The sequence below is a fragment of the Scyliorhinus torazame genome, chromosome 4, assembly GCF_047496885.1.
Source record: "Scyliorhinus torazame isolate Kashiwa2021f chromosome 4, sScyTor2.1, whole genome shotgun sequence".
NCBI classification, from domain to species: domain Eukaryota; kingdom Metazoa; phylum Chordata; class Chondrichthyes; order Carcharhiniformes; family Scyliorhinidae; genus Scyliorhinus; species Scyliorhinus torazame.
The window spans coordinates 371,529,550-371,551,101 of record NC_092710.1 but is presented as its reverse complement, the minus strand read 5'-3'; the positions used below and the strand labels follow the sequence as shown (position 1 = coordinate 371,551,101).

Below are 21,552 nucleotides of genomic sequence, written 5' to 3'. Positions count from 1 at the left end.
CTGACTCTCACTGGGATACAGTTCCACACACACTGACTCACACTGGGATACAGTTCCACACACACTGACTCTCACTGGGGTACAGTTCCACACACACTGACTCTCACTGGGATACAGTTCCACACACACTGACTCTCACTGGGATACAGTTCCACACACACTGACTCTCACTGGGATACAGTTTCACACACACAGACTCTCACTGGGATACAGTTCCACACACACTGACACTCACTGGGATACTGTTCCACACACACTGACTCTCACTGGGGTACAGTTACACACACACTGACTCTCACTGGGATACAGTTCCACATACACTGACTCTCCCTGGGGTACAGTTCCACACACACTGACTCTCACTGAGGTACACTTCCACACACACTGACTCTCACTGGGATACAGTTCCACACACTCTGACTCTCACTGGGGTACAGTTCCACACACACTGACTCTCTCTGGGTTACAGTTCCACACACACTGACTCTCACTGGGATACAGTTCCACACACACTGACTCTCCCTGGGGTACAGTTCCACACACACTGACTCTCACTGAGGTACACTTCCACACACACTGACTCTCACTGGGATACAGTTCCACACACTCTGACTCTCACTGGGGTACAGTTCCACACACACTGACTCTCACTGGGGTACAGTTCCACACACACTGACTCTCACTGGGGTACAGTTCCACACACACTGACTCTCGCTGTGATACAGTTCCACACACACTGACTCTCACTGGGGTACAGTTCCAAACACACTGACTCTCACTGGGGTACAGTTCCACACACGCTGACTCTCACTGGGATACAGTTCCACACACGCTGACTCTCACTGGGATACAGTTCCACACACACTGACTCTCACTGGGGTACAGTTCCACACACACTGACTCTCACTGGGATACAGTTCCACACACACTGACCCTCACTGGGGTACAGTTCCACACACACTGACTCTCACTGGGGTACAGTTCCACACACACTGACTCTCACTGGGGTACAGTTCCACACACACTGACTCTCACTGGGATACAGTTCCACACACACTGACTCTCACTGGGGTACAGTTCCACACACACTGACTCTCACTGGGATACAGTTCCACACACACTGACTCTCACTGGGGTACAGTTCCACACACACTGACTCTCACTGGGGTACAGTTCCACACACACTGACTCTCACTGGGGTACAGTTCCACACACACTGACTCTCACTGGGATACAGTTCCACACACACTGACTCTCACTGGGATACAGTTCCACACACACTGACTCTCACTGGGATACAGTTCCACACACACTGACTCTCACTGGGGTACAGTTCCACACACACTGACTCTCACTGGGATACAGTTCCACACACACTGACTCACACTGGGATACAGTTCCACACACACTGACTCTCACTGGGGTACAGTTCCACACACACTGACTCTCACTGGGATACAGTTCCACACACACTGACTCTCACTGGGATACAGTTCCACACACACTGACTCTCACTGGGATACAGTTTCACACACACAGACTCTCACTGGGATACAGTTCCACACACACTGACACTCACTGGGATACTGTTCCACACACACTGACTCTCTCTGGGTTACAGTTCCACACACATTGACTCTCACTGGGATACAGTTCCACACACACTGACTCTCCCTGGGGTACAGTTCCACACACACTGTCTCTCACTGAGGTACACTTCCACACACACTGACTCTCACTGGGATACAGTTCCACACACTCTGACTCTCACTGGGGTACAGTTCCACACACACTGACTCTCACTGGGGTACAGTTCCACACACACTGACTCTCACTGGGGTACAGTTCCACACACACTGACTCTCGCTGTGATACAGTTCCACACACACTGACTCTCACTGGGGTACAGTTCCACACACACTGACTCTCACTGGGGTACAGTTCCACACACGCTGACTCTCACTGGGATACAGTTCCACACACGCTGACTCTCACTGGGATACAGTTCCACACACACTGACTCTCACTGGGGTACAGTTCCACACACACTGACTCTCACTGGGATACAGTTCCACACACACTGACCCTCACTGGGGTACAGTTCCACACACACTGACTCTCACTGGGCTACAGTTCCACCCACACTGACTCTCACTGGGACACAGTTCCACACACACTGACTCTCACTGGGGTACATTTCCACAGACACTGACTCTCACTGGGGTACAGTTCCACACACACTGACTCTCACTGGGGTACAGTTCCACACACACTGACTCTCACTGGGGTACAGTTCCACACACACTGACTCTCACTGGGGTACAGTTCCACACACACTGACTCTCACTGGGGTACATTTCCACAGACACTGACTCTCACTGGGGTACAGTTCCACACACACTGACTCTCACTGGGGTACAGTTCCACACACACTGACTCTCACTGGTGTACAGTTCCACCCACACTGACTCTCACTGGGAGACAGTTCCACACACACTGACTCTCACTGCGGTACATTTCCACAGACACTGACTCTCACTGGGGTACAGTTCCACACACACTGACTCTCACTGGGATACAGTTCCACACACACTGACTCTCACTTGGGTACAGTTCCACACACACTGACTCTCACTGGGGTCCAGTTCCACACACACGGACACTCACTGGGGTACAGTTACACACACACTGACTCTCACTGGGGTACAGTTCCACACACACGGACTCTCACTGGGGTACAGTTCCACACACACTGACTCTCACTGGGCTACAGTTCCACACACACTGACTCTCACTGGGATACAGTTCCACACACACTGACTCTCACTGGGATACAGTTCCACACACACTGACTCTCACTGGGGTACAGTTCCACACACACACTGACTCTCACTGGGGTACAGTTCCACACACACTGACTCTCACTGGGGTACAGTTCCACACACACTGACTCTCACTGGGATACAGTTCCACACACACTGACTCTCACTGGGGTACAGTTCCACACACACTGACTCTCACTGGGGTACAGTTCCACACACACTGACTCTCACTGGGGTACAGTTCCACACACACTGACTCTCGCTGTGATACAGTTCCACACACACTGACTCTCACTGGGATACAGTTCCACACACACTGACTCTCACTGGGGTACAGTTCCACACACACTGACTCTCACTGAGGTACACTTCCACACACACTGACTCTCACTGGGATACAGTTCCACACACTCTGACTCTCACTGGGGTACAGTTCCACACACACTGACTCTCTCTGGGTTACAGTTCCACACACACTGACTCTCACTGGGATACAGTTCCACACACACTGACTCTCCCTGGGGTACAGTTCCACACACACTGACTCTCACTGAGGTACACTTCCACACACACTGACTCTCACTGGGATACAGTTCCACACACTCTGACTCTCACTGGGGTACAGTTCCACACACACTGACTCTCACTGGGGTACAGTTCCACACACACTGACTCTCACTGGGGTACAGTTCCACACACACTGACTCTCGCTGTGATACAGTTCCACACACACTGACTCTCACTGGGGTACAGTTCCACACACACTGACTCTCACTGGGGTACAGTTCCACACACGCTGACTCTCACTGGGATACAGTTCCACACACGCTGACTCTCACTGGGATACAGTTCCACACACACTGACTCTCACTGGGGTACAGTTCCACACACACTGACTCTCACTGGGATACAGTTCCACACACACTGACCCTCACTGGGGTACAGTTCCACACACACTGACTCTCACTGGGGTACAGTTCCACACACACTGACTCTCACTGGGGTACAGTTCCACACACACTGATTCTCACTGGGATACAGTTCCACACACACTGACTCTCACTGGGGTACAGTTCCACACACACTGACTCTCACTGGGATACAGTTCCACACACACTGACTCTCACTGGGGTACAGTTCCACACACACTGACTCTCACTGGGGTACAGTTCCACACACACTGACTCTCACTGGGGTACAGTTCCACACACACTGACTCTCACTGGGATACAGTTCCACACACACTGACTCTCACTGGGATACAGTTCCACACACACTGACTCTCACTGGGATACAGTTCCACACACACTGACTCTCACTGGGGTACAGTTCCACACACACTGACTCTCACTGGGATACAGTTCCACACACACTGACTCACACTGGGATACAGTTCCACACACACTGACTCTCACTGGGGTACAGTTCCACACACACTGACTCTCACTGGGATACAGTTCCACACACACTGACTCTCACTGGGGTACAGTTCCACACACACTGACTCTCACTGGGGTACAGTTCCACACACGCTGACTCTCACTGGGATACAGTTCCACACACGCTGACTCTCACTGGGATACAGTTCCACACACACTGACTCTCACTGGGGTACAGTTCCACACACACTGACTCTCACTGGGATACAGTTCCACACACACTGACCCTCACTGGGGTACAGTTCCACACACACTGACTCTCACTGGGCTACAGTTCCACCCACACTGACTCTCACTGGGACACAGTTCCACACACACTGACTCTCACTGGGGTACATTTCCACAGACACTGACTCTCACTGGGGTACAGTTCCACACACACTGACTCTCACTGGGGTACAGTTCCACACACACTGACTCTCACTGGGGTACAGTTCCACACACACTGACTCTCACTGGGGTACAGTTCCACACACACTGACTCTCACTGGGGTACATTTCCACAGACACTGACTCTCACTGGGATACAGTTCCACACACACTGACTCTCACTGGGATACAGTTCCACACACACTGACTCTCACTGGGATACAGTTCCACACACACTGACTCTCACTGGGGTACAGTTCCACACACACTGACTCTCACTGGGGTACAGTTCCACACACACTGACTCTCACTGGTGTACAGTTCCACCCACACTGACTCTCACTGGGAGACAGTTCCACACACACTGACTCTCACTGCGGTACATTTCCACAGACACTGACTCTCACTGGGGTACAGTTCCACACACACTGACTCTCACTGGGATACAGTTCCACACACACTGACTCTCACTTGGGTACAGTTCCACACACACTGACTCTCACTGGGGTCCAGTTCCACACACACGGACACTCACTGGGGTACAGTTACACACACACTGACTCTCACTGGGGTACAGTTCCACACACACGGACTCTCACTGGGGTACAGTTCCACACACACTGACTCTCACTGGGCTACAGTTCCACACACACTGACTCTCACTGGGATACAGTTCCACACACACTGACTCTCACTGGGATACAGTTCCACACACACTGACTCTCACTGGGGTACAGTTCCACACACACACTGACTCTCACTGGGGTACAGTTCCACACACACTGACTCTCACTGGGGTACAGTTCCACACACACTGACTCTCACTGGGATACAGTTCCACACACACTGACTCTCACTGGGGTACAGTTCCACACACACTGACTCTCACTGGGGTACAGTTCCACACACACTGACTCTCACTGGGGTACAGTTCCACACACACTGACTCTCGCTGTGATACAGTTCCACACACACTGACTCTCACTGGGATACAGTTCCACACACACTGACTCTCACTGGGGTACAGTTCCACACACACTGACTCTCACTGAGGTACACTTCCACACACACTGACTCTCACTGGGATACAGTTCCACACACTCTGACTCTCACTGGGGTACAGTTCCACACACACTGACTCTCTCTGGGTTACAGTTCCACACACACTGACTCTCACTGGGATACAGTTCCACACACACTGACTCTCCCTGGGGTACAGTTCCACACACACTGACTCTCACTGAGGTACACTTCCACACACACTGACTCTCACTGGGATACAGTTCCACACACTCTGACTCTCACTGGGGTACAGTTCCACACACACTGACTCTCACTGGGGTACAGTTCCACACACACTGACTCTCACTGGGGTACAGTTCCACACACACTGACTCTCGCTGTGATACAGTTCCACACACACTGACTCTCACTGGGGTACAGTTCCACACACACTGACTCTCACTGGGGTACAGTTCCACACACGCTGACTCTCACTGGGATACAGTTCCACACACGCTGACTCTCACTGGGATACAGTTCCACACACACTGACTCTCACTGGGGTACAGTTCCACACACACTGACTCTCACTGGGATACAGTTCCACACACACTGACCCTCACTGGGGTACAGTTCCACACACACTGACTCTCACTGGGGTACAGTTCCACACACACTGACTCTCACTGGGGTACAGTTCCACACACACTGATTCTCACTGGGATACAGTTCCACACACACTGACTCTCACTGGGGTACAGTTCCACACACACTGACTCTCACTGGGATACAGTTCCACACACACTGACTCTCACTGGGGTACAGTTCCACACACACTGACTCTCACTGGGGTACAGTTCCACACACACTGACTCTCACTGGGGTACAGTTCCACACACACTGACTCTCACTGGGATACAGTTCCACACACACTGACTCTCACTGGGATACAGTTCCACACACACTGACTCTCACTGGGATACAGTTCCACACACACTGACTCTCACTGGGGTACAGTTCCACACACACTGACTCTCACTGGGATACAGTTCCACACACACTGACTCACACTGGGATACAGTTCCACACACACTGACTCTCACTGGGGTACAGTTCCACACACACTGACTCTCACTGGGATACAGTTCCACACACACTGACTCTCACTGGGATACAGTTCCACACACACTGACTCTCACTGGGATACAGTTTCACACACACAGACTCTCACTGGGATACAGTTCCACACACACTGACACTCACTGGGATACTGTTCCACACACACTGACTCTCTCTGGGTTACAGTTCCACACACACTGACTCTCACTGGGATACAGTTCCACACACACTGACTCTCCCTGGGGTACAGTTCCACACACACTGTCTCTCACTGAGGTACACTTCCACACACACTGACTCTCACTGGGATACAGTTCCACACACTCTGACTCTCACTGGGGTACAGTTCCACACACACTGACTCTCACTGGGGTACAGTTCCACACACACTGACTCTCACTGGGGTACAGGTCCACACACACTGACTCTCGCTGTGATACAGTTCCACACACACTGACTCTCACTGGGGTACAGTTCCACACACACTGACTCTCACTGGGGTACAGTTCCACACACGCTGACTCTCACTGGGATACAGTTCCACACACGCTGACTCTCACTGGGATACAGTTCCACACACACTGACTCTCACTGGGGTACAGTTCCACACACACTGACTCTCACTGGGATACAGTTCCACACTCACTGACCCTCACTGGGGTACAGTTCCACACACACTGACTCTCACTGGGCTACAGTTCCACCCACACTGACTCTCACTGGGACACAGTTCCACACACACTGACTCTCACTGGGGTACATTTCCACAGACACTGACTCTCACTGGGGTACAGTTCCACACACACTGACTCTCACTGGGGTACAGTTCCACACACACTGACTCTCACTGGGGTACACTTCCACACACACTGACTCTCACTGGGGTACAGTTCCACACACACTGACTCTCACTGGGGTACATTTCCACAGACACTGACTCTCACTGGGGTACAGTTCCACACACACTGACTCTCACTGGGGTACAGTTCCACACACACTGACTCTCACTGGAGTACAGTTCCACCCACACTGACTCTCACTGGGAGACAGTTCCACACACACTGACTCTCACTGGGGTACATTTCCACAGACACTGACTCTCACTGGGGTACAGTTCCACACACACTGACTCTCACTGGGGTACAGTTCCACACTCACTGACTCTCACTGGGATACAGTTCCACACACACTGACTCTCACTTGGGTACAGTTCCACACACACTGACTCTCACTGGGGTCCAGTTCCACACACACGGACTCTCACTGGGGTACAGTTACACACACACTGACTCTCACTGGGGTACAGTTCCACACACACGGACTCTCACTGGGGTACAGTTCCACACACACTGACTCTCACTGGGCTACAGTTCCACACACACTGACTCTCACTGGGATACAGTTCCACACACACTGACTCTCACTGGGATACAGTTCCACACACACTGACTCTCACTGGGGTACAGTTCCACACACACACTGACTCTCACTGGGGTACAGTTCCACACACACTGACTCTCACTGGGGTACAGTTCCACACACACTGACTCTCACTGGGATACAGTTCCACACACACTGACTCTCACTGGGGTACAGTTCCACAAACGCTGACTCTCACTGGGGTACAGTTCCACACACACTGACTCTCACTGGGGTACAGTTCCACACACACTGACTCTCGCTGTGATACAGTTCCACACACACTGACTCTCACTGGGGTACAGTTCGACACACACTGACTCTCACTGGGGTACAGTTCCACACACGCTGACTCTGACTGGGATACAGTTCCACACACGCTGACTCTCACTGGGACACAGTTCCACACACACAGACTCTCACTGGGGTACAGTTCCACACACACTGACTCTCACTGGGGTACAGTTCCACACACACTGACTCTCACTGGGGTACAGTTCCACCCACACTGACTCTCACTGGGAGACAGTTCCACACACACTGACTCTCACTGGGGTACATTTCCACAGACACTGACTCTCACTGGGGTACAGTTCCACACACACTGACTCTCACTGGGGTACAGTTCCACACTCACTGACTCTCACTGGGATACAGTTCCACACACACTGACTCTCACTTGGGTATAGTTCCACACACACTGACTCTCACTGGGGTACAGTTCCACACACACGGACTCTCACTGGGGTACAGTTACACACACACTGACTCTCACTGGGGTACAGTTCCACACACACGGGCTCTCACTGGGGTACAGTTCCACACACACTGACTCTCACTGGGCTACAGTTCCACACACACTGACTCTCACTGGGATACAGTTCCACACACACTGACTCTCACTGGGGTACAGTTCCACACACACTGACTCTCACTGGGGTACAGTTCCACACACTCACTGACTCTCACTGGGGTACAGTTCCACACACACTGACTCTCACTGGGGTACAGTTCCACACACACTGACTCTCACTGGGATACAGTTCCACACACACTGACTCTCACTGGGGTACAGTTCCACACACACTGACTCTCACTGGGATACAGTTCCACACACACTGACTCTCACTGGGATACAGTTCCACACACACTGACTCTCACTGGGATACAGTTCCACACACACTGACTCTTACTGGGGTACAGTTCCACACACACTGACTCTCACTGGGATACAGTTCCACACACACTGACTCTCACTGGGGTACAGTTCCACACACACTGACTCTCACTGGGTTACAGTTCCACACACACTGACTCTCACTGGGATACAGTTCCACACACACTGACTCTCACTGGGGTACAGTTCCACACACACTGACTCTCACTGGGCTACAGTTCGACACACACTGACTCTCACTGGGATACAGTTCCACACACACTGACTCTCACTGGGATACAGTTACACACACACTGACTCTCACTGGGATACAGTTACACACACACTGACTCTCACCGGGATACAGTTCCACACACACTGACTCTCACTGGGGTACGGGTTACACACACACTGACTCACACTGGGATACAGTTCCACACACACTGACTCTCACTGGGGTACGGGTTACACACACACTGACTCACACTGGGATACAGTTCCACACACACTGACTCTCAGTGGGATACAGTTCCCCACACACACTTGCTCTCACTGGGATACAGTTCCACACACACTGACTCTCACTGGGATACAGTTCCACACACACTGACTCTCACTGGGATACAGTTCCACACACACTGACTCTCACTGGGATACAGTTACACACACACTGACTCTCACTGGGATACAGTTACACACACACTGACTCTCACTGGGATACAGTTCCACGCACACTGACTCTCACTGGGATACAGTTCCACACACACTGACTCTCACTGGGGTACAGTTCCACACACACTGACTCTCACTGGGGTACAGTTCCACACACACTGACTCTCACTGGGGACAGTTACCCACACACTGACTCTCACTGGGATACAGTTACACACACACTGACTCTCACTGGGGTATAGTTCCACACACACTGACTCTCACTGGGGTACAGTTCCACACACACTGACTCTCACTGGGAGACAGTTCCACACACACTGACTCTCACTGGGGTACAGTTCCACACACACTGACTCTCACTGGGATACAGTTACACACGCAGTGACTCTCACTGGGATACAGTTCCACACACACTGACTCTCACTGGGGTACAGTTCCACACACACTGACTCTCACTGGGATACAGTTCCACACACACTGACTCTCACTGGGGTACAGTTCCACACACACTGACTTTCACTGGGAGACAGTTCCACACACACTGATTCTCACTGGGATACAGTTCCACACACACTGACTCTCACTGGGATACTGTTCCACACACACTGACTCTCACTGGGATACAGTTCCACACACTGACTCTCACTGGGATACAGTTACACACACACTGACTCTCACTGGGATACAGTTCCACACACACTGACTCTCACTGGGGTACGGGTTACACACACACTGACCCTCACTGGGATACAGTTCCACACACACTGACTCTCACTGGGGTACAGTTCCACACACACTGACTCTCACTGAGATACAGTTCCACACACACTGACTCTCACTGGGGTACTGTTCCACACACACTGGCTCTCACTGGGATACAGTTCCACACACACTGACTCTCACTGAGATACAGTTCCACACACACTGACTCTCGCTGGGGTACAGTTCCACACACACTGACTCTCACTGAGATACAGTTCCACACACACTGACTCTCACTGGGGTACAGTTCCACACACACTGACTCTCACTGGGGTACAGTTCCACACACACTGACTCTCACTGGGGTACAGTTCCACACACACTGACTCTCACTGGGATACAGTTCCACACACACTGACTCTCACTGGGATACAGTTCCACACACACTGACACTCACTGGGGTACAGTTCCACACACACTGACTCTCACTGGGGTACAGTTCCACCCACACTGACTCTCACTGGGACACAGTTCCACACACACTGACTCTCACTGGGGTACATTTCCACAGACACTGACTCTCACTGGGGTACAGTTCCACACACACTGACTCTCACTGGGGTACAGTTCCACACACACTGACTCTCACTGGGGTACACTTCCACACACACTGACTCTCACTGGGGTACAGTTCCACACACACTGACTCTCACTGGGGTACATTTCCACAGACACTGACTCTCACTGGGGTACAGTTCCACACACACTGACTCTCACTGGGGTACAGTTCCACACACACTGACTCTCACTGGAGTACAGTTCCACCCACACTGACTCTCACTGGGAGACAGTTCCACACACACTGACTCTCACTGGGGTACATTTCCACAGACACTGACTCTCACTGGGGTACAGTTCCACACACACTGACTCTCACTGGGGTACAGTTCCACACTCACTGACTCTCACTGGGATACAGTTCCACACACACTGACTCTCACTTGGGTACAGTTCCACACACACTGACTCTCACTGGGGTCCAGTTCCACACACACGGACTCTCACTGGGGTACAGTTACACACACACTGACTCTCACTGGGGTACAGTTCCACACACACGGACTCTCACTGGGGTACAGTTCCACACACACTGACTCTCACTGGGCTACAGTTCCACACACACTGACTCTCACTGGGATACAGTTCCACACACACTGACTCTCACTGGGATACAGTTCCACACACACTGACTCTCACTGGGGTACAGTTCCACACACACACTGACTCTCACTGGGGTACAGTTCCACACACACTGACTCTCACTGGGGTACAGTTCCACACACACTGACTCTCACTGGGATACAGTTCCACACACACTGACTCTCACTGGGGTACAGTTCCACAAACGCTGACTCTCACTGGGGTACAGTTCCACACACACTGACTCTCACTGGGGTACAGTTCCACACACACTGACTCTCGCTGTGATACAGTTCCACACACACTGACTCTCACTGGGGTACAGTTCGACACACACTGACTCTCACTGGGGTACAGTTCCACACACGCTGACTCTGACTGGGATACAGTTCCACACACGCTGACTCTCACTGGGACACAGTTCCACACACACAGACTCTCACTGGGGTACAGTTCCACACACACTGACTCTCACTGGGGTACAGTTCCACACACACTGACTCTCACTGGAGTACAGTTCCACCCACACTGACTCTCACTGGGAGACAGTTCCACACACACTGACTCTCACTGGGGTACATTTCCACAGACACTGACTCTCACTGGGGTACAGTTCCACACACACTGACTCTCACTGGGGTACAGTTCCACACTCACTGACTCTCACTGGGATACAGTTCCACACACACTGACTCTCACTTGGGTATAGTTCCACACACACTGACTCTCACTGGGGTACAGTTCCACACACACGGACTCTCACTGGGGTACAGTTACACACACACTGACTCTCACTGGGGTACAGTTCCACACACACGGACTCTCACTGGGGTACAGTTCCACACACACTGACTCTCACTGGGCTACAGTTCCACACACACTGACTCTCACTGGGGTACAGTTCCACACACACTGACTCTCACTGGGGTACAGTTCCACACACTCACTGACTCTCACTGGGGTACAGTTCCACACACACTGACTCTCACTGGGGTACAGTTCCACACACACTGACTCTCACTGGGATACAGTTCCACACACACTGACTCTCACTGGGGTACAGTTCCACACACACTGACTCTCACTGGGATACAGTTCCACACACACTGACTCTCACTGGGATACAGTTCCACACACACTGACTCTCACTGGGATACAGTTCCACACACACTGACTCTTACTGGGGTACAGTTCCACACACACTGACTCTCACTGGGATACAGTTCCACACACACTGACTCTCACTGGGGTACAGTTCCACACACACTGACTCTCACTGGGTTACAGTTCCACACACACTGACTCTCACTGGGATACAGTTCCACACACACTGACTCTCACTGGGGTACAGTTCCACACACACTGACTCTCACTGGGCTACAGTTCGACACACACTGACTCTCACTGGGATACAGTTCCACACACACTGACTCTCACTGGGATACAGTTACACACACACTGACTCTCACTGGGATACAGTTACACACACACTGACTCTCACCGGGATACAGTTCCACACACACTGACTCTCACTGGGGTACGGGTTACACACACACTGACTCACACTGGGATACAGTTCCACACACACTGACTCTCACTGGGGTACGGGTTACACACACACTGACTCACACTGGGATACAGTTCCACACACACTGACTCTCAGTGGGATACAGTTCCCCACACACACTTGCTCTCACTGGGATACAGTTCCACACACACTGACTCTCACTGGGATACAGTTCCACACACACTGACTCTCACTGGGATACAGTTCCACACACACTGACTCTCACTGGGATACAGTTACACACACACTGACTCTCACTGGGATACAGTTACACACACACTGACTCTCACTGGGATACAGTTCCACGCACACTGACTCTCACTGGGATACAGTTCCACACACACTGACTCTCACTGGGGTACAGTTCCACACACACTGACTCTCACTGGGGTACAGTTCCACACACACTGACTCTCACTGGGGACAGTTACCCACACACTGACTCTCACTGGGATACAGTTACACACACACTGACTCTCACTGGGGTATAGTTCCACACACACTGACTCTCACTGGGGTACAGTTCCACACACACTGACTCTCACTGGGAGACAGTTCCACACACACTGACTCTCACTGGGGTACAGTTCCACACACACTGACTCTCACTGGGATACAGTTACACACGCAGTGACTCTCACTGGGATACAGTTCCACACACACTGACTCTCACTGGGGTACAGTTCCACACACACTGACTCTCACTGGGATACAGTTCCACACACACTGACTCTCACTGGGGTACAGTTCCACACACACTGACTTTCACTGGGAGACAGTTCCACACACACTGATTCTCACTGGGATACAGTTCCACACACACTGACTCTCACTGGGATACTGTTCCACACACACTGACTCTCACTGGGATACAGTTCCACACACTGACTCTCACTGGGATACAGTTACACACACACTGACTCTCACTGGGATACAGTTCCACACACACTGACTCTCACTGGGGTACGGGTTACACACACACTGACCCTCACTGGGATACAGTTCCACACACACTGACTCTCACTGGGGTACAGTTCCACACACACTGACTCTCACTGAGATACAGTTCCACACACACTGACTCTCACTGGGGTACTGTTCCACACACACTGGCTCTCACTGGGATACAGTTCCACACACACTGACTCTCACTGAGATACAGTTCCACACACACTGACTCTCGCTGGGGTACAGTTCCACACACACTGACTCTCACTGAGATACAGTTCCACACACACTGACTCTCACTGGGGTACAGTTCCACACACACTGACTCTCACTGGGGTACAGTTCCACACACACTGACTCTCACTGGGGTACAGTTCCACACACACTGACTCTCACTGGGATACAGTTCCACACACACTGACTCTCACTGGGATACAGTTCCACACACACTGACACTCACTGGGGTACAGTTCCACACACACTGACTCTCACTGGGGTACAGTTCCACACACACTGACTCTCACTGGGATACAGTTCCACACACACTGACTCTCACTGGGATACAGTTCCACACACACTGACACTCACTGGGGTACAGTTCCACACACACTGACTCTCACTGGGGTACAGTTCCACACACACTGACTCTCACTGGGATATAGTTCCACACACACTGACTCTCACTGGGGTACGGGTTACACACACACTGACTCACACTGGGATACAGTTCCACACATACTGAGTCTCACTGGGGTACAGTTCCACACATACTGACTCTCACTGGGATACAGTTACACACACACTGACCCTCACTGGGATACAGTTCCACACACACTGACTCTCACTGGGGTACAGTTCCACACACACTGACTCTCACTGAGATACAGTTCCACACACACTGACTCTCACTGGGGTACTGTTCCACACACACTGACTCTCACTGGGATACAGTTCCACACACACTGACTCTCACTGAGATACAGTTCCACACACACTGACTCTCGCTGGGGTACAGTTCCACACACACTGACTCTCGCTGGGGTACAGTTCCACACACACTGACTCTCACTGAGATACAGTTCCACACACACTGACTCTCACTGGGGTACAGTTCCACACACACTGACTCTCACTGGGGTACAGTTCCACACACACTGACTCTCACTGGGGTACAGTTCCACACACACTGACTCTCACTGGGATACAGTTCCACACACACTGACTCTCACTGGGATACAGTTCCACACACACTGACACTCACTGGGGTACAGTTCCACACACACTGACTCTCACTGGGGTACAGTTCCACACACACTGACTCTCACTGGGGTACAGTTCCACACACACTGACTCTCACTGGGGTACAGTTCCACACACACTGACTCTCACTGGGGTACAGTTCCACACACACTGACTCTCACTGGGGTACAGTTCCACACACACTGACTCTCACTGGGGTACATTTCCACAGACACTGACTCTCACTGGGGTACAGTTCCACACACACTGACTCTCACTGGGGTACAGTTCCACACACACTGACTCTCACTGGAGTACAGTTCCACCCACACTGACTCTCACTGGGAGACAGTTCCACACACACTGACTCTCACTGGGGTACATTTCCACAGACACTGACTCTCACTGGGGTACAGTTCCACACACACTGACTCTCACTGGGGTACAGTTCCACACTCACTGACTCTCACTGGGATACAGTTCCACACACACTGACTCTCACTTGGGTACAGTTCCACACACACTGACTCTCACTGGGGTCCAGTTCCACACACACGGACTCTCACTGGGGTACAGTTACACACACACTGACTCTCACTGGGGTACAGTTCCACACACACGGACTCTCACTGGGGTACAGTTCCACACACACTGACTCTCACTGGGCTACAGTTCCACACACACTGACTCTCACTGGGATACAGTTCCACACACACTGACTCTCACTGGGATACAGTTCCACACACACTGACTCTCACTGGGGTACAGTTCCACACACACACTGACTCTCACTGGGGTACAGTTCCACACACACTGACTCTCACTGGGGTACAGTTCCACACACACTGACTCTCACTGGGATACAGTTCCACACACACTGACTCTCACTGGGGTACAGTTCCACACACACTGACTCTCACTGGGGTACAGTTCCACACACACTGACTCTCACTGGGGTACAGTTCCACACACACTGACTCTCGCTGTGATACAGTTCCACACACACTGACTCTCACTGGGGTACAGTTCGACACACACTGACTCTCACTGGGGTACAGTTCCACACACGCTGACTCTGACTGGGATACAGTTCCACACACGCTGACTCTCACTGGGATACAGTTCCACACACACTGACTCTCACTGGGGTACAGTTCCACACACACTGACTCTCACTGGGGTACAGTTCCACACACACTGACTCTCACTGGAGTACAGTTCCACCCACACTGACTCTCACTGGGAGACAGTTCCACACACACTGACTCTCACTGGGGTACATTTCCACAGACACTGACTCTCACTGGGGTACAGTTCCACACACACTGACTCTCACTGGGGTTCAGTTCCACACTCACTGACTCTCACTGGGATACAGTTCCACACACACTGACTCTCACTTGGGTATAGTTCCACACACACTGACTCTCACTGGGGTACAGTTCCACACACACGGACTCTCACTGGGGTACAGTTACACACACACTGACTCTCACTGGGGTACAGTTCCACACACACGGACTCTCACTGGGGTACAGTTCCACACACACTGACTCTCACTGGGCTACAGTTCCACACACACTGACTCTCACTGGGATACAGTTCCACACACACTGACTCTCACTGGGGTACAGTTCCACACACACTGACTCTCACTGGGGTACAGTTCCACACACTCACTGACTCTCACTGGGTACAGTTCCACACACACTGACTCTCACTGGGGTACAGTTCCACACACACTGACTCTCACTGGGATACAGTTCCACACACACTGACTCTCACTGGGGTACAGTTCCACACACACTGACTCTCACTGGGATACAGTTCCACACACACTGACTCTCACTGGGATACAGTTCCACACACACTGACTCTCACTGGGATACAGTTCCACACACACTGACTCTTACTGGGGTACAGTTCCACACACACTGACTCTCACTGGGATACAGTTCCACACACACTGACTCTCACTGGGGTACAGTTCCACACACACTGACTCTCACTGGGTTACAGTTCCACACACACTGACTCTCACTGGGATACAGTTCCACACACACTGACTCTCACTGGGGTACAGTTCCACACACACTGACTCTCACTGGGCTACAGTTCGACACACACTGACTCTCACTGGGATACAGTTCCACACACACTGACTCTCACTGGGATACAGTTACACACACACTGACTCTCACTGGGATACAGTTACACACACACTGACTCTCACCGGGATACAGTTCCACACACACTGACTCTCACTGGGGTACGGGTTACACACACACTGACTCACACTGGGATACAGTTCCACACACACTGACTCTCACTGGGGTACGGGTTACACACACACTGACTCACACTGGGATACAGTTCCACACACACTGACTCTCAGTGGGATACAGTTCCCCACACACACTTGCTCTCACTGGGATACAGTTCCACACACACTGACTCTCACTGGGATACAGTTCCACACACACTGACTCTCACTGGGATACAGTTCCACACACACTGACTCTCACTGGGATACAGTTACACACATACTGACTCTCACTGGGATACAGTTACACACACACTGACTCTCACTGGGATACAGTTCCACGCACACTGACTCTCACTGGGATACAGTTCCACACACACTGACTCTCACTGGGGTACAGTTCCACACACACTGACTCTCACTGGGGTACAGTTCCACACACACTGACTCTCACTGGGGACAGTTACCCACACACTGACTCTCACTGGGATACAGTTACACACACACTGACTCTCACTGGGGTATAGTTCCACACACACTGACTCTCACTGGGATACAGTTACACACACACTGACTCTCACTGGGAGACAGTTCCACACACACTGACTCTCACTGGGGTACAGTTCCACACACACTGACTCTCACTGGGATACAGTTACACACACAGTGACTCTCACTGGGATACAGTTCCACACACACTGACTCTCACTGGGGTACAGTTCCACACACACTGACTCTCACTGGGATACAGTTCCACACACACTGACTCTCACTGGGGTACAGTTCCACACACACTGACTTTCACTGGGAGACAGTTCCACACACACTGATTCTCACTGGGATACAGTTCCACACACACTGACTCTCACTGGGATACTGTTCCACACACACTGACTCTCACTGGGATACAGTTCCACACACTGACTCTCACTGGGATACAGTTACACACACACTGACTCTCACTGGGATACAGTTCCACACACACTGACTCTCACTGGGGTACGGGTTACACACACACTGACCCTCACTGGGATACAGTTCCACACACACTGACTCTCACTGGGGTACAGTTCCACACACACTGACTCTCACTGAGATACAGTTCCACACACACTGACTCTCACTGGGGTACTGTTCCACACACACTGACTCTCACTGGGATACAGTTCCACACACACTGACTCTCACTGAGATACAGTTCCACACACACTGACTCTCGCTGGGGTACAGTTCCACACACACTGACTCTCACTGAGATACAGTTCCACACACACTGACTCTCACTGGGGTACAGTTCCACACACACTGACTCTCACTGGGGTACAGTTCCACACACACTGACTCTCACTGGGGTACAGTTCCACACACACTGACTCTCACTGGGATACAGTTCCACACACACTGACTCTCACTGGGATACAGTTCCACACACACTGACACTCACTGGGGTACAGTTCCACACACACTGACTCTCACTGGGGTACAGTTCCACACACACTGACTCTCACTGGGATACAGTTCCACACACACTGACTCTCACTGGGATACAGTTCCACACACACTGACACTCACTGGGGTACAGTTCCACACACACTGACTCTCACTGGGGTACAGTTCCACACACACTGACTCTCACTGGGATATAGTTCCACACACACTGACTCTCACTGGGGTACGGGTTACACACACACTGACTCACACTGGGATACAGTTCCACACATACTGAGTCTCACTGGGGTACAGTTCCACACATACTGACTCTCACTGGGATACAGTTACACACACACTGACCCTCACTGGGATACAGTTCCACACACACTGACTCTCACTGGGGTACAGTTCCACACACACTGACTCTCACTGAGATACAGTTCCACACACACTGACTCTCACTGGGGTACTGTTCCACACACACTGACTCTCACTGGGATACAGTTCCACACACACTGACTCTCACTGAGATACAGTTCCACACACACTGACTCTCGCTGGGGTACAGTTCCACACACACTGACTCTCACTGAGATACAGTTCCACACACACTGACTCTCACTGGGGTACAGTTCCACACACACTGACTCTCACTGGGGTACAGTTCCACACACACTGACTCTCACTGGGGTACAGTTCCACACACACTGACTCTCACTGGGATACAGTTCCACACACACTGACTCTCACTGGGATACAGTTCCACACACACTGACACTCACTGGGGTACAGTTCCACACACACTGACTCTCACTGGGGTACAGTTCCACACACACTGACTCTCACTGGGGTACGGGTTACACACACACTGACTCTCACTGGGGTACAGTTCCACACACACTGACTCTCACTGGGATATAGTTCCACACACACTGACTCTCAGTGGGATACAGTTCCACACACACTGACTCTCACTGGGGTACAGTTCCACACACACTGACTCTCACTGGGGTACAGTTCCACACACACTGACTCTCACTCCCCCCCCCCCCCCCCCCCCCCCACCGTGACTGATCTTGTTTTCCTTCCTTGCCAGGATCATCCTCAGTGAGAGACTGGGCACGCAGTAACAAATTGGAGGTGTCTGTCTGACCCTGGGAGAAGTTATCAGCTTTCATATTGCACATGGCCGGGGTGATGTCTCCGGTTTGTTCCGTGCCCCGATGGGGCTGGATTACGAGCGGTTCTATTGAGTTATGGTCTGGTGTCTCAGGCTGTGCTGGGTCTTGCCCTCTCTCCGCGCCTTCGCCTCGCCGTGTTCACCCTGGCGACATGTATGTGTGTGTTTGTGGATCCCGTCAGTGAGCGGGTGTCTCTCTCTGTTCCGTCACCTCCCAGCTCCGCAGACTCACAGGGGGACGTGCTGGTCTGACTTTGCACCGTCTGAAGCTGAGCCACACGTGTTTGCACACGCACAATCGTGAATTTTCACACTCGTGTGCACATTTCCATGTTCACATTTATAGGTCTGCACGCACTCACAGGCACCTTGGTGAGCGTGCAAATTGACAGTTACGTTTGGAAGCATCTGCAAACAGACACATTTACACACAAGTTCATATCCGTGTGTAAGTGTGAGTTTCCACGCTCGTGTACGAGTCACAATTCTCCGATTCAAAGTGGGGGGGGGGATGTTTGATCCCTTTTGCACGTGTAGATTGAGGAGCTCGGGGTGTCAGCCTCCTCTCTGAACTCATGGCTGGCGGGGGTGGGGGCCTTGGGGAGGGGTGTGCGCGCAACGCAGGAACATGGGAGAGAGAGGGAAGAACAGACTGCAAAAGAGGATCCTGTCCCTGAGAGGAGAGAGCGTAAACCTGCTGGTGACCTTGATGCTCACGACTGCCAAAAATAAAATGATTGAATCCAAACCTGACGGTCTCCTTGTGTTTCTCCCAGCGTTCCACCTCAGACACGTTCCTGAGGAAACCGGATAAACACTGACGAGTTCAAAGCACTGGAACGAAGCAACCATCATGCTGTGCACTGATCTGACATGAGAACCAGGAGCAGGAGTCGGCCATCTGGCCCCTCGAGCCTGCTCCGACATTCAATGAGATCATGGCTGATCTTTTGTGGACTCAGCTCCACTTTCCGGCCCGAACACCATAACCCTTAATCCCTTTATTCTTCAAAAAACTATCTAT

The 21,552-nt window shown here is 51.8% G+C and overlaps 1 long non-coding RNA gene across 1 annotated transcript in view; it reads left to right on the top strand.

The window, feature by feature from the left end:
• Positions 1 to 21,073, top strand: part of LOC140411789 (uncharacterized) — a 209,003-nt gene extending 187,930 nt beyond the window's left edge. The window contains exon 3 of the long non-coding RNA XR_011941004.1: positions 20,445 to 21,073. This is a non-coding gene — a long non-coding RNA (uncharacterized lncRNA). The remainder of the gene's footprint in view (positions 1 to 20,444) is intronic.
• The last annotated feature ends 479 nt before the right edge of the window (positions 21,074 to 21,552 follow it).